Here is a 23,943-nt window from a genome sequence, read left to right as displayed (position 1 = left end):
GCATGTCCGCATTCGAGACGAGGACTGACTCCCCTGGGGAGACTCCAGAAGTACCCCAAGATCCATGTCAGCACTGGAGAGGAATCCTCAGGTTGAGCAACGACTCCACACAGGGTCTTAGGCCCCGGCATCGACGGGAGAGGAATCCCGAGAGGCTCCCGAGGAACTCGCATGGGGACTGGCCTTTCCTGAGGCCACCAGAGCGGGTCCCTGAGGTCCCCGTCGTAAGTCGAGAGCACCTGCCGCAACTCGAGAAAATCCAGGAGGTATTGCCCTCCAGGCGAGATGAGGCCCATTTCCGCTGAGTCTTCTCGAGGCCAATAACATCTAACCACTGGAATTTCCAAAGGGTCCTTCACACCCTTGCTGCAAATCAAGAAGTTCCCCGACATACCCGTCTCCACTCGAGAGGAAGTACGTGGGGTCCCGCACACATCCAGGGGAGCCCCGTTTCCGCCTCCTAGCTCGAGATGAGGAATCCTTTCCCTGTTTCGTAGGGAAAGAATTCCCGGCGTTCCCGTCGCATCTCAAGAGGAGGCGCTCTCCACAGGAAAGGCGAGAGGAACTCCAGGGTCGTGCCACCATTCCAAGAGTCCCCCAGATGTGTCAGTCCATTCCAGAGGAACCTGTTTTCCCTGCACTGCCTTGATGTTCAAGCCGAGGATCGACTCCCACCACGTGTGCACGTGGGACAGCCCTGTGGGAAAGCCTCGTGGGAAAGCCTCGTGGGAAAGACTCGAGGGAAAACCATAGATCCTTTGATCCACGCGGCGGACTGCGTGACACTGCTGCTACCGCTCTGGAGGAAAGCGCAAGTGCATGCCCGCATTCGAGACGAGGACTGACTCCCCTGGGGAGACTCCAGAAGTACCCCAAGATCCATGTCAGCACTGGAGAGGAATCCTCAGGTTCCGGCCCCGACTCCACAGAAGGTCTTAGGCCCCGGCATCGACGGGAGAGGAATCCCGAGAGGCCCCCGTGGAACTCGCATGGGGACTGGTTTTTCCTGAGGCCACCAGAGCGGTTCCCTGAGGTCCCCGTCGTAAGTCGAGAGCACCTGCCGCAACTCGAGAAAATCCAGGAGGTTTTGCCCTCCAGGCGAGATGAGGCCCATTTCCGCTGAGGCTTCTCGAGGCCAATCACATCTAACCACTGGAGCTTCCAAAGGGTCCTTCACACCCTTGCTGCAACTCAAGAAGGTCCCCGACATACCCGTCTCCACTCGAGAGGAAGCACGTGGGGTCCCGCACACATCCAGGGGAGCCCCGTTTCCGCCTCCTAGCTCGAGATGAGGGATCCTTTCCCTGTTTTTAGGGAAAGAATTCCCGGCGTTCCCGTCGCATCTCAAGAGGAGGCGCTCTCCACAGGAAAGGCGAGAGGAACTCCAGGGTCGTGCCACCATTCCAAGAGTCCCCCAGATGTGTCAGTCCATTCCAGAGGAACCTGTTTTCCCTGCATTGCCTTGACGTTCAAGCCGAGGATCGACTCCCACCACGTGTGCACGTGGGACAGCCCTGTGGGAAAGCCTCGTGGGAAAGCCTCGTGGGAAAGACTCGAGGGAAAACCATAGATCCTTTGATCCACGCGGCGGACTGCGTGACACTGCTGCTACCGCTCTGGAGGAAAGCGCAAGTGCATGCCCGCATTCGAGACGAGGACTGACTCCCCTGGGGAGACTCCAGAAATACCCCAAGATCCATGTCAGCACTGGAGAGGAATCCTCAGGTTCCTGCCCCGACTCCACACAAGGTCTTAGGCCCCGGCATCGACGGGAGAGGAATCCCGAGAGGCCCCCGAGGAACTCGCATGGGGACTGGCCTTTCCTGAGGCTACCAGAGCGGGTCCCTGAGGTCCCCGTCGTAAGTCGAGAGCACCTGCCGCAACTCGAGAAAATCCAGGAGGTTTTGCCCTCCAGGCGAGATGAGGCCCATTTCCGCTGAGGCTTCTCGAGGCTAATCACGTCTAACCACTGGAACTTCCAAAGGGTCCTTCACACCCTTGCTGCAACTCAAGAAGTTCCTCCACATACCCGTCTCCACTCGAGAGGAAGCACGTGGGTCCTGCACACATCCAGGGGAGCCCCGTTTCCGCCTCCTAGCTCGAGATGAGGGATCCTTTCCCTGTTTCGTAGGGAAAGAATTCCCTGCGTTCCCGTCGCATCTCAAGAGGAGGCGCTCTCCACAGGAAAGGCGAGAGGAACTCCAGGGTCATGCCACCATTCCAAGAGTCCCCCAGATGTGTCAGTCCATTCCAGAGGAACCTGTTTTCCCTGCACTGCCTTGACGTTCAAGCCGAGGATCGACTCCCACCACGTGTGCACGTGGGACAGCCCTGTGGGAAAGCCTCGTGGGAAAGCCTCGTGGGAAAGACTCGAGGGAAAACCATAGATCCTTTGATCCACGCGGCGGACTGCGTGACACTGCTGCTACCGCTCTGGAGGAAAGCGCAAGTGCATGCCCGCATTCGATTGAGGACTGACTACCCTGGGGAGACTCCAGAAGTACCCCAAGATCCATGTCAGCACTGGAGAGGAATCCTCAGGTTCCGGCCCCAAATCCACACAAGGTCTTAGGCCCCGGCATCGACGGGAGAGGAATCCCGAGAGGCCCCCGAGGAACTCGCATGGGGACTGGCCTTTCCTGAGGCCACCAGAGCGGGTCCCTGAGGTCCCCGTCGTAAGTCGAGAGCACCTGCCGCAACTCGAGAAAATCCAGGAGGTTTTGCCCTCCAGGCGAGATGAGGCCCATTTCCGCTGAGGCTTCTCGAGGCTAATCACGTCTAACCACTGGAACTTCCAAAGGGTCCTTCACACCCTTGCTGCAACTCAAGAAGTTCCCCGACATACCCGTCTCCACTCGAGAGGAAGCACGTGGGGACCCGCACACATCCAGGGGAGCCCCGTTTCCGCCTCCTAGCTCGAGATGAGGGATCCTTTCCCTGTTTCGTAGGGAAAGAATTCCCGGCGTTACCGTCGCATCTCAAGAGGAGGCGCTGTCCACAGGAAAGGCGAGAGGAACTCCAGGGTCGTGCCACCATTCCAAGAGTCCCCCAGATGTGTCAGTCCATTCCAGAGGAACCTGTTTTCCCTGCACTGCCTTGATGTTCAAGCCGAGGATCGACTCCCACCACGTGTGCACGTGGGACAGCCCTGTGGGAAAGCCTCGTGGGAAAGCCTCGTGGGAAAGACTCGAGGGAAAACCATAGATCCTTTGATCCATGCGGAGGACTGCGTGACACTGCTGCTACCGCTCTGGAGGAAAGCGCAAGTGCATGCCCGCATTCGAGACGAGGACTGACTCCCCTGGGGAGACTCCAGAAGTACCCCAAGATCCATGTCAGCACTGGAGAGGAATCCTCAGGTTCCGGACCCGACTCCACACTAGGTCTTAGGCCCCGGCATCGACGGGAGAGGAATCCCGAGAGGCCCCCGAGGAACTCGCATGGGGACTGGCCTTTCCTGAGGCCACCAGAGCGGGTCCCTGAGGTCCCCGTCGTAAGTCGAGAGCACCTGCCGCAACTCGAGAAAATCCAGGAGGTTTTGCCCTCCAGGCGAGATGAGGCCCATTTCCGCTGAGGCTTCTCGAGGCTAATCACGTCTAACCACTGGAACTTCCAAAGGGTCCTTCACACCCTTGCTGCAACTCAAGAAGTTCCTCGACATACCCGTCTCCACTCGAGAGGAAGCACGTGGGTCCCGCACACATCCAGGGGAGCCCCGTTTCCGCCTCCTAGCTCGAGATGAGGGATCCTTTCCCTGTTTCGTAGGGAAAGATTTCCCTGCGTTCCCGTCGCATCTCAAGAGGAGGCGCTCTCCACAGGAAAGGCGAGAGGAACTCCAGGGTCGTGCCACCATTCCAAGAGTCCCCCAGATGTGTCAGTCCATTCCAGAGGAACCTGTTTTCCCTGCACTGCCTTGCCGTTCAAGCCGAGGATCGACTCCCACCACGTGTGCACGTGGGACAGCCCTGTGGGAAAGCCTCGTGGGAAAGCCTCGTGGGAAAGACTCGAGGGAAAACCATAGATCCTTTGATCCACGCGGCGGACTGCGTGACACTGCTGCTACCGCTCTGGAGGAAAGCGCAAGTGCATGCCCGCATTCGAGACGAGGACTGACTCCCCTGGGGAGACTCCAGAAGTACCCCATGATCCATGTCAGCACTGGAGAGGAATCCTCAGGTTCCGGCCCCGACTCCACAGAAGGTCTTAGGCCCCGGCATCGACGGGAGAGGAATCCCGAGAGGCCCCCGTGGAACTCGCGTGGGGACTGGTTTTTCCTGAGGCCACCAGAGCGGTTCCCTGAGGTCCCCGTCGTAAGTAGAGAGCACCTGCCGCAACTCGAGAAAATCCAGGAGGTTTTGCCCTCCAGGCGAGATGAGGCCCATTTCCGCTGAGGCTTCTCGAGGCCAATCACATCTAACCACTGGAACTTCCAAAGGGTCCTTCACACCCTTGCTGCAACTCAAGAAGTTCCCCGACATACCCGTCTGCACTCGAGAGGAAACACGTGGGGTCCCGCACACATCCAGGGGATCTCCGTTTCCGCCCCCTAGCTCGAGATGAGGGATCCTTTCCCTGTTTCGTAGGGAAAGAATTCCCGGCATTCCCGTCGCATCTTAAGAGGAGGCGCTCTCCACAGGAAAGGCGAGAGGAACTCCAGGGTCGTGACACCATTCCAAGAGTCCCCCAGATGTGTCAGTCCATTCCAGAGGAACCTGTTTTCCCTGCACTGCCTTGACGTTCAAGCCGAGGATCGACTCCCACCACCTGTGCACGTGGGACAGCCCTGTGGGAAAGCCTCGTGGGAAAGACTCGAGGGAAAACCATAGATCCTTTGATCCACGCGGCGGACTGCGTGACACTGCTGCTACCGCTCTGGAGGAAAGCGCAAGTGCATGCCCGCATTCGAGACGAGGACTGACTCCCCTGGGGAGACTCCAGAAGTACCCCAAGATCCATGTCACCACAGGAGAGGAATCCTCAGGTTCCGGCCCCGACTCCACACAAGGTCTTAGGCCCCGGCATCGACGGGAGAGGAATCCCGAGAGGCCCCCGAGGAACTCGCATGGGGACAGGCCTTTCCTGAGGCCACCAGAGTGGGTCCCTGAGGTCCCCGTCGTAAGTCGAGAGCACCTGCCGCAACTCGAGAAAATCCAGGAGGTTTTGCCCTCCAGGCGAGATGAGGCCCATTTCCGCTGAGGCTTCTCGAGGCCAATCACATCTAACCACTGGAACTTCCAAAGGGTCCTTCACACCCTTGCTGCAACTCAAGAAGTTCCCCGACATACCAGTCTCCACTCGAGAGGAAGCACGTGGTGTCCCGCTCACATCCAGGGGAGCCCCGTTTCCGCCTCCTAGCTCGAGATGAGGGATCCTTTCCCTGTTTCGTAGGGAAAGAATTCCCGGCGTTCCCGTCGCATCTCAAGAGGAGGCGCTCTCCACAGGAAAGGCGAGAGGAACTCCAGGGTCATGCCACCATTCCAAGAGTCCCCCAGATGTGTCAGTCCATTCCAGAGGAACCTGTTTTCCCTGCACTGCCTTGACGTTCAAGCGAAGGATTGACTCCCACCACGTGTGCACGTGGGACAGCCCTGTGGGAAAGCCTCGTGGGAAAGCCTCGTGGGAAAGACTCGAGGGAAAACCATAGATCCTTTGATCCACGCGGCGGACTGCGTGACACTGCTGCTACCGCTCTGGAGGAAAGCGCAAGTGCATGCCCGCATTCGAGACGAGGACTGACTCCCCTGGGGAGACTCCAGAAGTACCCCAAGATCCATGTCAGCACTGGAGAGGAATCCTCAGGTTCCGGCCCCCACTCCACACAAGGTCTTAGGCCCCGGCATCGACGGGAGAGGAATCCCGAGAGGCCCCCGAGGAACTCGCATGGGGACTGGCCTTTCCTGAGGCCACCAGAGCGGGTCCCTGAGGTCCCCGTCGTTAGTCGAGAGCACCTGCCGCAACTCGAGAAAATCCAGGAGGTTTTCACCTCAAGGCGAGATGAGGCCCATTTCCGCTGAGGCTTCTCGAGGCTAATCACGTCTAACCACTGGAACTTCCAAAGGGTCCTTCACACGCTTGCTGCAACTCAAAAAGTTCCCCGACATACCCGTCTCCACTCGAGAGGAAGCACGTGGGGTCCCGCACACATCCAGGGGAGCCCTGTTTCCGCTTCCTAGCTCGAGATGAGGGATCCTTTCCCAGTTTCGTAGGGAAGGAATTCCCGGCGTTCCCGTCGCATCTCAAGAGGAGGCGCTCTCCACAGGAAAGGCGAGAGGAACTCCAGGGTTGTGCCACCATTCCAAGAGTCCCCCAGATGTGTCAGTCCATTCCAGAGGAACCTGTTTTCCCTGCACTGCATTGACGTTCAAGCCGAGGATCGACTCCCACCACGTGTGCACGTGGGACAGCCCTGTGGGAAAGCCTCGTGGGAAAGCCTCGTGGGAAAGACTCGAGGGAAAACCATAGATCCTTTGATCCACGCGGCGGACTGCGTGACACTGCTGCTACCGCTCTGGAGGAAAGCGCAAGTGCATGCCCGCATTCGAGACGAGGACTGACTCCCCTGGGGAGACTCCAGAAGTACCCCAAGATCCATGTCAGCACTGGAGAGGAATCCTCAGGTTCTGGCCCCGACTCCACACAAGGTCTTAGGCCCCGGCATCAATGGGAGAGGAATCCCGAGAGGCCCCCGAGGAACTCGCATGGGGACTGGCCTTTCCTGAGGCCACCAGAGCGGGTCCCTGAGGTCCTCGTCGGAAGTTAAGAGCACCTGCCGCAACTCGAGAAAATCCAGGAGGTTTTGCCCTCCAGGCGAGATGAGGCCCATTTCCGCTGAGGCTTCTCGAGGCCAATCACATCTAACCACTGGAGCTTCCAAAGGGTCCTTCACACCCTTGCTGCAACTCAAGAAGGTCCCCGACATACCCGTCTCCACTCGAGAGGAAGCACGTGGGGTCCCGCACACATCCAGGGGAGCCCCGTTTCCGCCTCCTAGCTCGAGATGAGGGATCCTTTCCCTGTTTCGTAGGGAAAGAATTCCCGGCGTTCCCGTCGCATCTCAAGAGGAGGCGCTCTCCACAGGAAAGGCGAGAGGAACTCCAGGGTCGTGCCACCATTCCAAGAGTCCCCCAGATGTGTCAGTCCATTCCAGAGGAACCTGTTTTCCCTTCACTGCCTTGACGTTCAAGCCGAGGATCGACTTCCACCACGTGTGCACGTGGGACAGCCCTGTGGGAAAGCCTCGTGGGAAAGTCTCGTGGGAAAGACTCGAGGGAAAACCACAGATCCTTTGATCAACGCGGCAGACTGCGTGACACTGCTGCTACCGCTCTGGAGGAAAGCGCAAGTGCATGTCCGCATTCGAGACGAGGACTGACTCCCCTGGGGAGACTCCAGAAGTACCCCAAGATCCATGTCAGCACTGGAGAGGAATCCTCAGGTTGAGCAACGACTCCACACAGGGTCTTAGGCCCCGGCATCGACGGGAGAGGAATCCCGAGAGGCTCCCGAGGAACTCGCATGGGGACTGGCCTTTCCTGAGGCCACCAGAGCGGGTCCCTGAGGTCCCCGTCGTAAGTCGAGAGCACCTGCCGCAACTCGAGAAAATCCAGGAGGTATTGCCCTCCAGGCGAGATGAGGCCCATTTCCGCTGAGTCTTCTCGAGGCCAATAACATCTAACCACTGGAATTTCCAAAGGGTCCTTCACACCCTTGCTGCAAATCAAGAAGTTCCCCGACATACCCGTCTCCACTCGAGAGGAAGTACGTGGGGTCCCGCACACATCCAGGGGAGCCCCGTTTCCGCCTCCTAGCTCGAGATGAGGAATCCTTTCCCTGTTTCGTAGGGAAAGAATTCCCGGCGTTCCCGTCGCATCTCAAGAGGAGGCGCTCTCCACAGGAAAGGCGAGAGGAACTCCAGGGTCGTGCCACCATTCCAAGAGTCCCCCAGATGTGTCAGTCCATTCCAGAGGAACCTGTTTTCCCTGCACTGCCTTGATGTTCAAGCCGAGGATCGACTCCCACCACGTGTGCACGTGGGACAGCCCTGTGGGAAAGCCTCGTGGGAAAGCCTCGTGGGAAAGACTCGAGGGAAAACCATAGATCCTTTGATCCACGCGGCGGACTGCGTGACACTGCTGCTACCGCTCTGGAGGAAAGCGCAAGTGCATGCCCGCATTCGAGACGAGGACTGACTCCCCTGGGGAGACTCCAGAAGTACCCCAAGATCCATGTCAGCACTGGAGAGGAATCCTCAGGTTCCGGCCCCGACTCCACAGAAGGTCTTAGGCCCCGGCATCGACGGGAGAGGAATCCCGAGAGGCCCCCGTGGAACTCGCATGGGGACTGGTTTTTCCTGAGGCCACCAGAGCGGTTCCCTGAGGTCCCCGTCGTAAGTCGAGAGCACCTGCCGCAACTCGAGAAAATCCAGGAGGTTTTGCCCTCCAGGCGAGATGAGGCCCATTTCCGCTGAGGCTTCTCGAGGCCAATCACATCTAACCACTGGAGCTTCCAAAGGGTCCTTCACACCCTTGCTGCAACTCAAGAAGGTCCCCGACATACCCGTCTCCACTCGAGAGGAAGCACGTGGGGTCCCGCACACATCCAGGGGAGCCCCGTTTCCGCCTCCTAGCTCGAGATGAGGGATCCTTTCCCTGTTTTTAGGGAAAGAATTCCCGGCGTTCCCGTCGCATCTCAAGAGGAGGCGCTCTCCACAGGAAAGGCGAGAGGAACTCCAGGGTCGTGCCACCATTCCAAGAGTCCCCCAGATGTGTCAGTCCATTCCAGAGGAACCTGTTTTCCCTGCATTGCCTTGACGTTCAAGCCGAGGATCGACTCCCACCACGTGTGCACGTGGGACAGCCCTGTGGGAAAGCCTCGTGGGAAAGCCTCGTGGGAAAGACTCGAGGGAAAACCATACATCCTTTGATCCACGCGGCGGACTTCGTGACACTGCTGCTACCGCTGTGGAGGAAAGCGCAAGTGCATGCCCGCATTCGAGACGAGGACTGACTTCCCTGGGGAGACTCCAGAAGTACCCCAAGATCCATGTCAGCACTGGAGAGGAATCCTCAGGTTCCGGCCCCGACTCCACACAAGGTCTTAGGCCCCGGCATCGACGGGAGAGAAATCCCGAGAGGCCCCCGAGGAACTCGCATGAGGACTGGCCTTTCCTGAGGCCACCAGAGCGGGTCCCTGAGGTCCCCGTCGTAAGTCGAGAGCACCTGCCGCAACTCGAGAAAATCCAGGAGGTTTTGCCCTCCAGGCGAGATGAGTCCCATTTCCGCTGAGGCTTCTCGAGGCTAATCACGTCTAACCACTGGAACTTCCAAAGGGTCCTTCACACCCTTGCTGCAACTCAAGAAGTTCCCCGACATACCCGTCTCCACTCGAGAGGAAGCACGTGGGGTCCCGCACACATCCAGGGGAGCCCCGTTTCCGCCTCCTAGCACGAGATGAGGGATCCTTTCCCTGTTTCGTAGGGAAAGAATTCCCGGCGTTACCGTCGCATCTCAAGAGGAGGCGCTCTCCACAGGAAAGGTGAGAGGAACTCCAGGGTCGTGACACCATTTCAAGAGTCCCCCAGATTTGTCAGTCCATTCCAGAGGAACCTGTTTTCCCTGCACTGCCTTGACGTTCAAGCCGAGGATCGACTCCCACCACGTGTGCACGTGGGACAGCCCTGTGGGAAAGCCTCGTGGGAAAGCCTCGTGGGAAAGACTCGAGGGAAAACCATAGATCCTTTGATCCACGCGGCGGACTGCGTGACACTGCTGCTACCGCTCTGGAGGAAAGCGCAAGTGCATGCCCGCATTCGAGAGGAGCACTGACTCCCCTGGGGAGACTCCAGAAGTACCCCAAGATCCATGTCAGCACTGGAGAGGAATCCTCAGGTTCCGGCCCCGACTCCACACAAGGTCTTAGGCCCCGGCATCGACGGGAGAGAAATCCCGAGAGGCCCCCGAGGAACTCGCATGGGGACTGGCCTTTCCTGAGTCCACCAGAGCGGGTCCCTGAGGTCCCCGTCGTAAGTCGAGAGCACCTGCCGCAACTCGAGAAAATCCAGGAGGTTTTGCCCTCCAGGCGAGATGAGTCCCATTTCCGCTGAGGCTTCTCGAGGCTAATCACGTCTAACCACTGGAACTTCCAAAGGGTCCTTCACACCCTTGCTGCAACTCAAGAAGTTCCCCGACATACCCGTCTCCACTCGAGAGGAAGCACGTGGGGTCCCGCACACATCCAGGGGAGCCCCGTTTCCGCCTCCTAGCTCGAGATGAGGGATCCTTTCCCTGTTTCGTAGGGAAAGAATTCCCGGCGTTACCGTCGCATCTCAAGAGGAGGCGCTCTCCACAGGAAAGGTGAGAGGAACTCCAGGGTCGTGACACCATTCCAAGAGTCCCCAAGATGTGTCAGTCCATTCCAGAGGAACCTGTTTTCCCTGCACTGCCTTGACGTTCAAGCCGAGGATCGACTCCCACCACGTGTGCACGTGGGACAGCCCTGTGGGAAATCCTCGTGGAAAAGACTCGTGGGAAAGACTCGAGGGAAAACCATAGATCCTTTGATCCACGCGGCGGACTGCGTGACACTGCTGCTACCGCTCTGGAGGAAAGCGCAAGTGCATGCCCGCATTCGAGACGAGGACTGACTCCCCTGGGGAGACTCCAGAAGTACCCCAAGATCCATGTCAGCACTGGAGAGGAATCCTCAGGTTCCGGCCACAACTCCACACAAGGTCTTAGGCCCCGGCATCGACGGGAGAGGATTCCCGAGAGGCCCCCGTGGAACTCGCATGGGGACTGGCCTTTCCTGAGGCCACCAGAGCGGGTCCCTGAGGTCCCCGTCGTAAGACGAGAGCACCTGCCACAACTCGAGAAAATCCAGGAGGTTTTGCCCTCCAGGCGAGATGAGGCCCATTTCCGCTGAGGCTTCTCGAGGCTAATCACGTCTAACCACTGGAACTTCCAAAGGGTCCTTCACACCCTTTCTGCAACTCAAGCAGTTCCCCGACATACCCGTCTCCACTCGAGAGGAAGCACGTGGTGTCCCGCACACATCTAGGGGAGCCCCGTGTCCGCCTCCTAGCTCGAGATGAGGGATCCTTTCCCTGTTTCGTAGGGAAAGAATTCCCGGCGTTCCCGTCGCATCTCAAGAGGAGGCTCTCTCCACAGGAAAGGCGAGAGGAACTCCAGGGTCGTGAAACCATTCCAAGAGTCCCCCAGATGTGTCAGTCTATTCCAGAGGAAACTGTTTTCCCTGCACTGCCTTGACGTTCAAGCCGAGGATCGACTCCCACCATGTGTGCACGTGGGACAGCCCTGTGGGAAAGCCTCGTGGGAAAGCCTCGTGGGAAAGACTCGAGGGAAATCCATAGATCCTTTGATCCATGCGGCGGACTGCGTAACACTGCTGTTACCGCTCTGGAGGAAGCGCAAGTGCATGCCCGCATTCGAGACGAGGACTGACTCCCCTGGGGAGACTCCAGAAGTACCCCAAGATCCATGTCAGCACTGGAGAGGAATCCTCAGGTTCCGGCCCCGACTCCACACAAGATCTTAGGCCCCGGCATCGACGGGAGAGGAATCCCCAGAGGAACTCGCATGGGGACTGGCCTTTCCTGAGGCCACCAGAGCGGGTCCCTGAGGTCCTCGTCGTAAGTCGAGAGCACCTGCCGCAACTCGAGAAAATCCAGGAGGTTTTGCCCTCCAGGCGAGATGAGGCCCATTTCCGCTGAGGCTTCTCGAGGCCAATCACATCTAACCACTGGAACTTCCAAAGGGTCCTTCACACCCTTGCTGCAACTCAAGAAGGTCACCGACATACCCGTCTCCAATCGAGAGGAAGCACGTGGGGTCCCGCACACATCCAGGGGAGCCCCGTTTCCGCCTCCTAGCTCGAGATGAGGGATCCTTTCCCTGTTTCGTAGGGAAAGAATTCCCAGCGTTACCGTCGCATCTCAAGAGGAGGCGCTCTCCACAGGAAAGGCGAGAGGAACTCCAGGGTCGTGACACCATTCCAAGAGTCCCCCAGATGTGTCAGTCCATTCCAGAGGAACCTGTTTTCCCTTCACTGCCTTGTCGTTCAAGCCGAGGATCGACTTCCACCACGTGTGCACGTGGGACAGCCCTGTGGGAAAGCCTCGTGGGAAAGTCTCGTGGGAAAGACTCGAGGGAAAACCACAGATCCTTTGATCAACGCGGCAGACTGCGTGACACTGCTGCTACCGCTCTGGAGGAAAGCGCAAGTGCATGTCCGCATTCGAGACGAGGACTGACTCCCCTGGGGAGACTCCAGAAGTACCCCAAGATCCATGTCAGCACTGGAGAGGAATCCTCAGGTTGAGCAACGACTCCACACAGGGTCTTAGGCCCCGGCATCGACGGGAGAGGAATCCCGAGAGGCTCCCGAGGAACTCGCATGGGGACTGGCCTTTCCTGAGGCCACCAGAGCGGGTCCCTGAGGTCCCCGTCGTAAGTCGAGAGCACCTGCCGCAACTCGAGAAAATCCAGGAGGTTTTGCCCTCCAGGCGAGATGAGGCCCATTTCCGCTGAGGCTTCTCGAGGCCAATCACATCTAACCACTGGAACTTCCAAAGGGTCCTTCACACCCTTGCTGCAACTCAAGAAGTTCCCCGACATACCAGTCTCCACTCGAGAGGAAGCACGTGGTGTCCCGCTCACATCCAGGGGAGCCCCGTTTCCGCCTCCTAGCTCGAGATGAGGGATCCTTTCCCTGTTTCGTAGGGAAAGAATTCCCGGCGTTCCCGTCGCATCTCAAGAGGAGGCGCTCTCCACAGGAAAGGCGAGAGGAACTCCAGGGTCATGCCACCATTCCAAGAGTCCCCCAGATGTGTCAGTCCATTCCAGAGGAACCTGTTTTCCCTGCACTGCCTTGACGTTCAAGCGAAGGATTGACTCCCACCACGTGTGCACGTGGGACAGCCCTGTGGGAAAGCCTCGTGGGAAAGCCTCGTGGGAAAGACTCGAGGGAAAACCATAGATCCTTTGATCCTCGCGGCGGACTGCGTGACACTGCTGCTACCGCTCTGGAGGAAAGCGCAAGTGCATGCCCGCATTCGAGACGAGGACTGACTCCCCTGGGGAGACTCCAGAAGTACCCCAAGATCCATGTCAGCACTGGAGAGGAATCCTCAGGTTCCGGCCCCCACTCCACACAAGGTCTTAGGCCCCGGCATCGACGGGAGAGGAATCCCGAGAGGCCCCCGAGGAACTCGCATGGGGACTGGCCTTTCCTGAGGCCACCAGAGCGGGTCCCTGAGGTCCCCGTCGTTAGTCGAGAGCACCTGCCGCAACTCGAGAAAATCCAGGAGGTTTTCACCTCAAGGCGAGATGAGGCCCATTTCCGCTGAGGCTTCTCGAGGCTAATCACGTCTAACCACTGGAACTTCCAAAGGGTCCTTCACACGCTTGCTGCAACTCAAAAAGTTCCCCGACATACCCGTCTCCACTCGAGAGCAAGCACGTGGGGTCCCGCACACATCCAGGGGAGCCCTGTTTCCGCTTCCTAGCTCGAGATGAGGGATCCTTTCCCAGTTTCGTAGGGAAAGAATTCCCGGCGTTCCCGTCGCATCTCAAGAGGAGGCGCTCTCCACAGGAAAGGCGAGAGGAACTCCAGGGTTGTGCCACCATTCCAAGAGTCCCCCAGATGTGTCAGTCCATTCCAGAGGAACCTGTTTTCCCTGCACTGCATTGACGTTCAAGCCGAGGATCGACTCCCACCACGTGTGCACGTGGGACAGCCCTGTGGGAAAGCCTCGTGGGAAAGCCTCGTGGGAAAGACTCGAGGGAAAACCATAGATCCTTTGATCCACGCGGCGGACTGCGTGACACTGCTGCTACCGCTCTGGAGGAAAGCGCAAGTGCATGCCCGCATTCGAGACGAGGACTGACTCCCCTGGGGAGACTCCAGAAGTACCCCAAGATCCATGTCAGCACTGGAGAGGAATCCTCAGGTTCCGTCCCCGACTCCACACAAGGTCTTAGTCCCCGGCATCAATGGGAGAGGAATCCCGAGAGGCCCCCGAGGAACTCGCATGGGGACTGGCCTTACCTGAGGCCACCAGAGCGGGTCCCTGAGGTCCTCGTCGTAAGTTGAGAGCACCTGCCGCAACTCGAGAAAATCCAGGAGGTTTTGCCCTCCAGGCGAGATGAGGCCCATTTCCGCTGAGGCTTCTCGAGGCCAATCACATCTAACCACTGGAACTTCCAAAGGGTCCTTCACACCCTTGCTGCAACTCAAGAATGTCCCCGACATACCCGTCTAAACTCGAGAGGAAGTACGTGGGGTCCCGCACACATCCAGGGGAGACCCGTTTCCGCCTCCTAGCTCGAGATGAGGGATCCTTTCCCTGTTTCGTAGGGAAAGAATTCCCGGCGTTCCCGTCGCATCTCAAGAGGAGGCGCTCTCCACAGGAAAGGCGAGAGGAACTCCAGGGTAGTGCCACCATTCCAAGAGTCCCCCAGATGTGTCAGTCCATTCCAGAGGAACCTGTTTTCCCTGCACTGCCTTGACGTTTAAGCCGAGGATCGACTCCCACCACGTGTGCACGTGGGACAGCCCTGTGGGAAAGCCTCGTGGGAAAGCCTCGTGGGAAAGACTCGAGGGAAAACCATAGATCCTTTGATCCACGCGGCGGACTGCGTGACACTGCTGCTACCGCTCTGGAGGAAAGCGCAAGTGCATGCCCGCATTCGAGACGAGGACTGACTCCCCTGGGGAGACTCCAGAAGTACCCCAAGATCCATGTCAGCACTGGAGAGGAATCCTCAGGTTCCGGCCCCGACTCCACACAAGGACTTAGGCCCCGGCATCGACGGGAGAGGAATCTCGAGAGGCCCCCGAGGAACTCGCATGGGGACTGGCCTTTCCTGAGGCCACCAGAGCGGGTCCCTGAGGTCCCCGTCGTTAGTCGAGAGCACCTGCCGCAACTCGAGAAAATCCAGGAGGTTTTCACCTCCAGGCGAGATGAGGCCCATTTCCGCTGAGGCTTCTCGAGGCTAATCACGTCTAACCACTGGAACTTCCAAAGGGTCCTTCACACACTTGCTGCAACTCAAGAAGTTCCCCGACATACCCGTCTCCACTCGAGAGGAAGCACGTGGGGTCCCTCACACATCCAGGGGAGCCCTGTTTCCGCCTCCTAGCTCGAGATTAGGGATCCTTTCCCTGTTTCGTAGGGAAAGAATTCCCGGCGTTCCCGTCGCATCTCAAGAGGAGGCGCTCTCCACAGGAAAGGCGAGAGGAACTCCAGGGTCGTGCCACCATTCCAAGAGTCCCCCAGATGTGTCAGTCCATTCCAGAGGAACCTGTTTTCCCTGAACTGCATTGACGTTCAAGCCGAGGATCGACTCCCACCACGTGTGCACGTGGGACAGCCCTGTGGGAAAGCCTCGTGGGAAAGCCTCGTGGGAAAGACTCGAGGGAAAACCATAGATCCTTTGATCCACGCGGCGGACTGCGTGACACTGCTTCTACCGCGCTGGAGGAAAGCGCAAGTGCATACCCGCATTCGAGACGAGGACTGACTCCCCTGGGGAGACTCCAGAAGTACCCCAAGATCCATGTCAGCACTGGAGAGGAATCCTCAGGTTCCGGCCCCGACTCCACACAAGGTCTTAGGCCCCGGCATCGACGGGAGAGGAATCTCGAGAGGCCCCCGAGGAACTCGCATGGGGACTGGCCTTTCCTGAGGCCACCAGAGCGGGTCCCTGAGGTCCCCGTCGTTAGTCGAGAGCACCTGCCGCAACTCGAGAAAATCCAGGAGGTTTTGCCCTCCAGGCGAGATGAGGCCCATTTCCGCTGAGGCTTCTCGAGGCCAATCACATCTAACCACTGGAACTTCCAAAGGGTCCTTCACACCCTTGCTGCAACTCAAGAAGTTCCCCGACATACCCGTCTCCACTCGAGAGGAAACACGTGGGGTCCCGCACACAGCCAGGGGAGTTGCGTTTCCGCCCCCTAGCTCGAGATGAGGGATCCTTTCCCTGTTTCGTAGGGAAAGAATTCCCGGCATTCCCGTCGCATCTCAAGAGGAGGCGCTCTCCACAGGAAAGGCGAGAGGAACTCCAGGGTCGTGACACCATTCCAAGAGTCCCCCAGATGTGTCAGTCCATTCCAGAGGAACCTGTTTTCCCTGCACTGCCTTGACGTTCAAGCCGAGGATCGACTCCCACCACGTGTGCACGTGGGACAGCCCTGTGGGAAAGCCTCGTGGGAAAGACTCGTGGGAAAGACTCGAGGGAAAACCATAGATCTTTTGATCCACGCGGCGGACTGCGTGACACTGCTGCTTCCGCTCTGGAGGAAAGCGCAAGTGCATGCCCGCATTCGAGACGAGGACTGACTCCCCTGGGGAGACTCCAGAAGTACCCCAAGATCCATGTCAGCACTGGAGAGGAATCCTCAGGTTCCGGTCCCCACTCCACACAAGGACTTAGGCCCCGGCATCGACGGGAGAGGAATCTCGAGAGGCCCCCGAGGAACTCGCATGGGGACTGGCCTTTCCTGAGGCCACCAGAGCGGGTCCCCGAAGTCCCCGTCGTAAGTCGAGAGCACCTGCCGCAACTCGAGAAAATCCAGGAGGTTTTCACCTCAAGGCGAGATGAGGCCCATTTCCGCTGAGGCTTCTCGAGGCTAATCACGTCTAACCACTGGAACTTCCAAAGGGTCCTTCACACGCTTGCTGCAACTCAAGAAGTTCCCCGACATACCCGTCTCCACTCGAGAGGAAGCACGTGGGGTCCCGCACACATCCAGGGGAGCCCTGTTTCCGCCTCCTAGCTCGAGATGAGGGATCCTTTCCCTGTTTCGTAGGGAAAGAATTCCCGGCGTTCCCGTCGCATCTCAAGAGGAGGCGCTCTCCACAGGAAAGGCGAGAGGAACTCCAGGGTTGTGCCACCATTCCAAGAGTCCCCCAGATGTGTCAGTCCATTCCAGAGGAACCTGTTTTCCCTGCACTGCATTGACGTTCAAGCCGAGGATCGACTCCCACCACGTGTGCACGTGGGACAGCCCTGTGGGAAAGCCTCGTGGGAAAGACTCGTGGGAAAGACTCGAGGGAAAACCATAGATCCTTTGATCCACGCGGCGGACTGCGTGACACTGCTGCTACCGCTCTGGAGGAAAGCGCAAGTGCATGCCCGCATTCGAGACGAGGACTGACTCCCCTGGGGAGACTCCAGAAGTACCCCAAGATCCATGTCAGCACTGGAGAGGAATCCTCAGGTTCCGGCCCCGACTCCACAGAAGGTCTTAGGCCCCGGCATCGACGGGAGAGGAATCCCGAGAGGCCCCCGTGGAACTCGCATGGGGACTGGTTTTTCCTGAGGCCACCAGAGCGGTTCCCTGAGGTCCCCGTCGTAAGTCGAGAGCACCTGCCGCAACTCGAGAAAATCCAGGAGGTTTTGCCCTCCAGGCGAGATGAGGCCCATTTCCGCTGAGGCTTCTCGAGGCCAATCACATCTAACCACTGGAACTTCCAAAGGGTCCTTCACACCATTGCTGCAACTCAAGAAGTTCCCCGACATACCCGTCTCCACTCGAGAGGAAGCACGTGGGGTCCCGCACACATCCAGGGGAGCTCCGTTTCCACCTCCTAGCTCGAGATGAGGGATCCTTTCCCTGTTTCGTAGGGAAAGAATTCCCGGCGTTCCCGTCGCATCTCAAGAGGTGGCGCTCTCCACAGGAAAGGCGAGAGGAACTCCAGGGTCGTGACACCATTCCAAGAGTCCCCCAGATGTGTCAGTCCATTCCAGAGGAACCTGTTTTCCCTGCACTGCCTTGACGTTCAAGACGAGGATCGACTCCCACCACGTGTGCACGTGGGACAGCCCTGTGGGAAAGCCTCGTGGGAAAGCCTCGTGGGAAAGCCTCGTGGGAAAGCCTCGTGGGAAAGACTAGAGGGAAAACCATAGATCCTTTGATCCACGCGGCGGACTGCGTGACACTGCTGCTACCGCTCTGGAGGAAGCGCAAGTGCATGCCCGCATTCGAGAAGAGGACTGACTCCCCTGGGGAGACTCCAGAAGTACCCCAGATCCATGTCAGCACTGGAGAGGAATCCTCAGGTTCCGGTCCCGACTCCACACAAGGTCTTAGGCCCCGGCATCGACGGGAGAGGAATACCGAGACGCCCCCGAGGAACTCGCACGGGGACTGGCCTTTCCTGAGGCCACCAGAGCGGGTCCCTGAGGTCCCCGTCGTAAGTCGAGATCACCTGCCGCAACTCGAGAAAATCCAGGAGGTTTTGCCCTCCAGGCGAGATGAGGCCCATTTCTGCTGAGGCTTCTCGAGGCCAATCACGTCTAACCACTGGAACTTCCAAAGGGTCCTTCACACCCTTGCTCCAACTCAAGAAGTTCCCCGACATTCCCGTCTCCACTCGAGAGGAAGCACGTGGTGTCCCGCACACATCCAGGGGAGCCCCGTTTCCGCCTGCTAGCTCGAGATGAGGGATCCCTTCCCTGTTTCGTAGGGAAAGAATTCCCGGCGTTCCCGTCGCATCTCAAGAGGAGGCGCTCTCCACAGGAAAGGCGAGAGGAACTCCAGGGTCGTGACACCATTCCAAGAGTCCCCCAGATGTGTCAGTCCATTCCAGAGGAACCTGTTTTCCCTGCACTGCCTTGACGTTCAAGCCGAGGATCGAGACCCACCACGTGTGCACGTGGGACAGCCCTGTGGGAAAGCCTCGTGGGAAAGCCTCGTGGGAAAGACTCGAGGGAAAACCATAGATCCTTTGATCCACGCGGCGGACTGCGTGACACTGCTGCTACCGCTCTGGAGGAAAGCTCAAGTGCATGCCCGCATTCGAGACGAGGACTGACTCCCCTGGGGAGACTCCAGAAGTACCCCAAGATCCATGTCAGCACTGGAGAGGAATCCTCAGGTTCCGGCCCCGACTCCACACAAGGTCTTAGGCCCCGGCATCGACGGGAGAGGAATCCCGAGAGGCCCCCGAGGAACTCGCATGGGGACTGGCCTTTCCTGAGGCCACCAGAGCGGGTTCCTGAGGTCCCCGTCGTAAGTCGAGAGCACCTGCCGCAACTCGAGAAAATCCAGGAGGTTTTGCCCTCCAGGCGAGATGAGGCCCATTTCCGCTGAGGCTTCTCGAGGCCAATCACATCTAACCACTGGAACTTCCAAAGGGTCTTTCACACCCTTGCTGCAACTCAAGAAGTTCCCCGACATACCCGTCTCCACTCGAGAGGAAGCACGTGGGGTCCCGCACACATCCAGGGGAGCCCCGTTTCCGCCTCCTAGCTCGAGATGAGGGATCCTTTCCCTGTTTCGTAGGGAAAGAATTCCAGGAGTTCCCGTCGCATCTCAAGAGGAGGCGCTCTCCACAGGAAAGGCGAGAGGAACTCCAGGGTCGTGCCACCATTCCAAGAGTCCCCCAGATGTGTCAGTCCATTCCAGAGGAACCTGTTTTCCCTGCACTGCCTTGACGTTCAAGCCGAGGATCGACTCCCACCACGTGTGCACGTGGGACAGCCCTGTGGGAAAGCCTCGTGGGAAAGCCTCGTGGGAAAGACTCGAGGGAAAACCATAGATCCTTTGATCCACGCGGCGGACTGCGTGACACTGCTGCTACCGCTCTGCAGGAAAGCGCAAGTGCATGCCCGCATTTGAGACGAGGACTGACTCCCCTGGGGAGACTCCAGAAGTACCCCAAGATCCATGTCAGCACTGGAGAGGAATCCTCAGGTTCCGGCCCCGACTCCACACAAGGTCTTAGGCCCCGGCATCGACGGGAGAGGAACCCCGAGAGGCCCCCGAGGAACTCGCATGGGGACTGGCCTTTCCTGAGGCCACCAGAGCGGGTCCCTGAGGTCCCCGTCGTAAGTCGAGAGCACCTGCCACAACTCGAGAAAATCCAGGAGGTTTTGCCCTCCAGGCGAGATGAGGCCCATTTCCGCTGAGGCTTCTCGAGGCCAATCACGTCTAACCACTGGAACTTCCAAAGGGTCCTTCACACCCTTGCTGCAAATCAAGAGTTCCCCGACATACCCGTCTCCACTCGAGAGGAAGCACGTGGGGTCCCGCACACATCCAGGGGAGCCCCGTTTCCGCCTCCTAGCTCGAGATGAGGGATCCTTTCCCTGTTTCGTAGGGAAAGAATTCCCGGCGTTCCCGTCGCATCTCAACAGGAGGCGCTCTCCACAGGAAAGGGGAGAGGAACTCCAGGGTCGTGCCACCATTCCAAGAGTCCCCCAGATGTGTCAGTCCATTCCAGAGGAACCTGTTTTCCCTGCACTGCCTTGACGTTCAAGCCGAGGATCGAATCCAATCACGTGTGCACGTGGGACAGCCCTGTGGGAAAGCCTCGTGGGAAAGCCTCGTGGGAAAGACTCGAGGGAAAACCATAGATCGTTTGATCCACGCGGTGGACTGCGTGACACTGCTGCTACCGCTCTGGAGGAAACCGCAAGTGCATGCCCGCATTCGAGACGAGGACTGACTCCCCTGGGGAGACTCCAGAAGTACCCCAAGATCCATGTCAGCACTGGAGAGGAATCCTCAGGTTCCGGCCCCTACTCCACACAAGGTCTTAGGCCCTGGCATCGACGGGAGAGGAATCCCGAGAGGCCCCCGAGGAACTCGCATGGGGACTGGCCTTTCCTGAGTCCACCAGAGCGGGTTCCTGAGGTCCCCGTCGTAAGTCGAGAGCACCTGCCGCAACTCGAGAAAATCCAGGAGGTTTTGCCCTCCAGGCGAGATGAGGCCCATTTCCGCTGAGGCTTCTCGAGGCCAATCACATCTAACCACTGGAACTTCCAAAGGGTCCTTCACACCCTTGCTGCAACTCAAGAAGTTCCCCGACATACCCGTCTCCACTCGATAGGAAGCACGTGGGGTCCCGCACACATCCAGGGGAGCCCCGTTTCCGCCTCCTAGCTCGAGATGAAGTATCCTTTCCCTGTTTCGTAGGGAAAGAATTCCCGGCGTTCCCGTCGCATCTCAAGAGGAGGCGCTCTCCACAGGAAAGGCGAGAGGAACTCCAGGGTAGTGCCACCATTCCAAGAGTCCCCCAGTTGTGTCAGTCCATTCCAGAGGAACCTGTTTTCCCTGCACTGCCTTGACGTTCAAGCCGAGGATCGACTCCCACCACGTGTGCACGTGGGACAGCCCTGTGGGAAAGCCTCGTGGGAAAGCCTCGTGGGAAAGACTCGAGGGAAAACCATAGATCCTTTGATCCACGCGGCAGACTGCGTGACACTGCTGCTACCGCTCTGGAGGAAAGCGCAAGTGCATGCCCGCATTCGAGACGAGGACTTACACCCCTGGGGAGACTCCAGAAGTACCCCAAGATCCATGTCAGCACTGGAGAGGAATCCTCAGGTTCCGGCCCCGACTCCACACAAGGTCTTAGGCCCCGGCATCGACGGGAGAGGAATCCCGAGACGCCCCCGAGGAACTCGCATGGGGACTGGCCTTTCCTGAGGCCACCAGAGCGGGTCCCTGAGGTCCCCGTCGTAAGTCGAGAGCACCTGCCGCAACTCGAGAAAATCCAGGAGGTTTTGCCCTCCAGGCGAGATGAGGCCCATTTCCGCTGAGGCTTCTCGAGGCCAATCACGTCTAACCACTGGAACTTCCAAAGGGTCCTTCACACCCTTGCTGCAACTCAAGAAGTTCCCCGACATACCCGTCTCCACTCGAGAGGAAGCATGTGGTGTCCCACACACATCCAGGGGAGCCCCGTTTCCGCCTCCTAGCTCGAGATGAGGGATCCTTTCCCTGTTTCGTAGGGAAAGAATTCCCGGCGTTCCCGTCGCATCTCAAGAGGAGGCGCTCTCCACAGGAAAGGCGAGAGGAACTCCAGGGTCGTGCCACCATTCCAAGAGTCTCCCAGATGTGTCAGTCCATTCCAGAGGAACCTGTTTTCCCTGCACTGCCTTGACGTTCAAGCCGAGGATCGACTCCCACCACGTGTGCACGTGGGACAGCCCTGTGGGAAAGCCTCGTGGAAAAGCCTTGTGGGAAAGACTCGAGGGAAAACCATAGATCCTTTGATCCACGCGGCGGACTGCGTGACACTGCTGCTACCGCTCTGGAGGAAAGCGCAAGTGCATGCCCGCATTCGAGACGAGGACTGACTCCCCTGGGGAGACTCCAGAAGTACCCCAAGATCCATGTCAGCACTGGAGAGGAATCCTCAGGTTCCGGCCCCGACTCCACACAAGGTCTTAGGCCCCGGCATTGACGGGAGAGGAATCCCGAGAGGCCCCTGAGGAACTCGCATGGGGACTGGCCTTTCCTGAGGCCACCAGAGCGGTTCCCTGAGATCCCCGTCGTAAGTCGAGAGCACCTGCCGCAACTCGAGAAAATCCAGGAGGTTTTGCCCTCCAGGCGAGATGAGGCCCATTTCCGCTGAGGCTTCTCGAGGCCAATCACATCTAACCACTGGAACTTCCAAAGGGTCTTTCACACCATTGCTGCAACTCAAGAAGTTCCCCGACATACCCGTCTCCACTCGAGAGGAAGCACGTGGGGTCCCGCACACCTCCAGGGGAGCCCCGTTTCCGCCTCCTAGCTCGAGATGAGGGATCCTTTCCCTGTTTCCTAGGGAAAGAATTCCCGGCGTTCCCGTCGCATCTCAAGAGGAGGCGCTCTCCACAGGAAAGGCGAGAGGAACTCCAGGGTCGTGCCACCATTCCAAGAGTCCCCCAGATGTGTCAGTCCATTCCAGAGGAACCTGTTTTCCCTGCACTAGCTTGACGTTCAAGCCGAGGATCGACTCCCACCACGTGTGCACGTGGGACAGCCCTGTGGGAAAGCCTCGTGGGAAAGCCTCGTGGGAAAGCCTCGAGGGAAAACCATAGATCCTTTGATCCACGCGGCGGACTGTGTGACACTGCTGCTACCGCTCTGGAGGAAAGCGCAAGTGCATGCCCGCATTCGAGACGAGGGCTGACTCCCCTGGGGAGACTCCAGAAGTACCCCAAGATCCATGTCAGCACTGGAGAGGAATCCTCAGGTTCCGGCCCCGACTCCACACAATGTCTTAGGCCCCGGCATCGACGGGAGAGGAATCCCGAGAGGCCCCCGAGGAACTCGCATGGGGACTGGCCTTTCCTGAGGCCACCAGAGCGTGTCCCTGAGGTCCCCGTCGTAAGTCGAGAGCACCTGCCGCAACTCGAGAAAATCCAGGAGGTTTTGCCCTCCAGGCGAGATGAGGCCCATTTCCGCTGAGGCTTCTCGAGGCCAATCACTTCTAACCACTGGAACTTCCAAAGGGTCCTTCACACCCTTGCTGCAACTCAAGAAGTTCCCCGACATACCCATCTCCACTCGAGAGGAAGCACGTGGTGTCACGCACACATCCAGGGGAGCCCCGTTTCCGCCTCCTAGCTCGAGATGAGGGATCCTTTCCCTGTTTCGTAGGGAAAGAATTCCCGGCGTTCCCGTCGCATCTCAAGAGGAGGCGCTCTCCACAGGAAAGGCGAGAGGAACTCCAGGGTCGTGCCACCATTCCAAGAGTCCCCCAGATGTGTCAGTCCATTCCAGAGGAACCTGTTTTCCCTGCACTGCCTTGACGTTCAAGCCGAGGATCGAGTCCCACCACGTGTGCACGTGGGACAGCCCTGTGGGAAAGCCTCGTGGGAAAGCCTCGTGGGAAAGACTCGAGGGAAAACCATAGATCCTTTGATCCACGCGGCGGACTGCGTGACACTGCTGCTACCGCTCTGGAGGAAAGCGCAAGTGCATGCCCGCATTCGACACGAGGACTGACTCCCCTGGGGAGACTCCAGAAGTACCCCAAGATCCATGTCAGCACTGGAGAGGAATCCTCAGGTTCCGGCCCCGAATCCACACAAGGTCTTAGGCCCAGGCATCGACGGGAGAGGAATCCCGAGACGCCCCCGAGGAACTCGCATGGGGACTGGCCTTTCCTGAGGCCACCAGAGCGGGTCCCTGAGGTCCCCGTCGTAA

Source organism: Ovis canadensis, chromosome 4, assembly GCF_042477335.2.
Source record: "Ovis canadensis isolate MfBH-ARS-UI-01 breed Bighorn chromosome 4, ARS-UI_OviCan_v2, whole genome shotgun sequence".
NCBI classification, from domain to species: domain Eukaryota; kingdom Metazoa; phylum Chordata; class Mammalia; order Artiodactyla; family Bovidae; genus Ovis; species Ovis canadensis.
The sequence above is the reverse complement of the archived record's forward strand: the minus strand, read 5'-3'. Positions refer to the sequence as shown.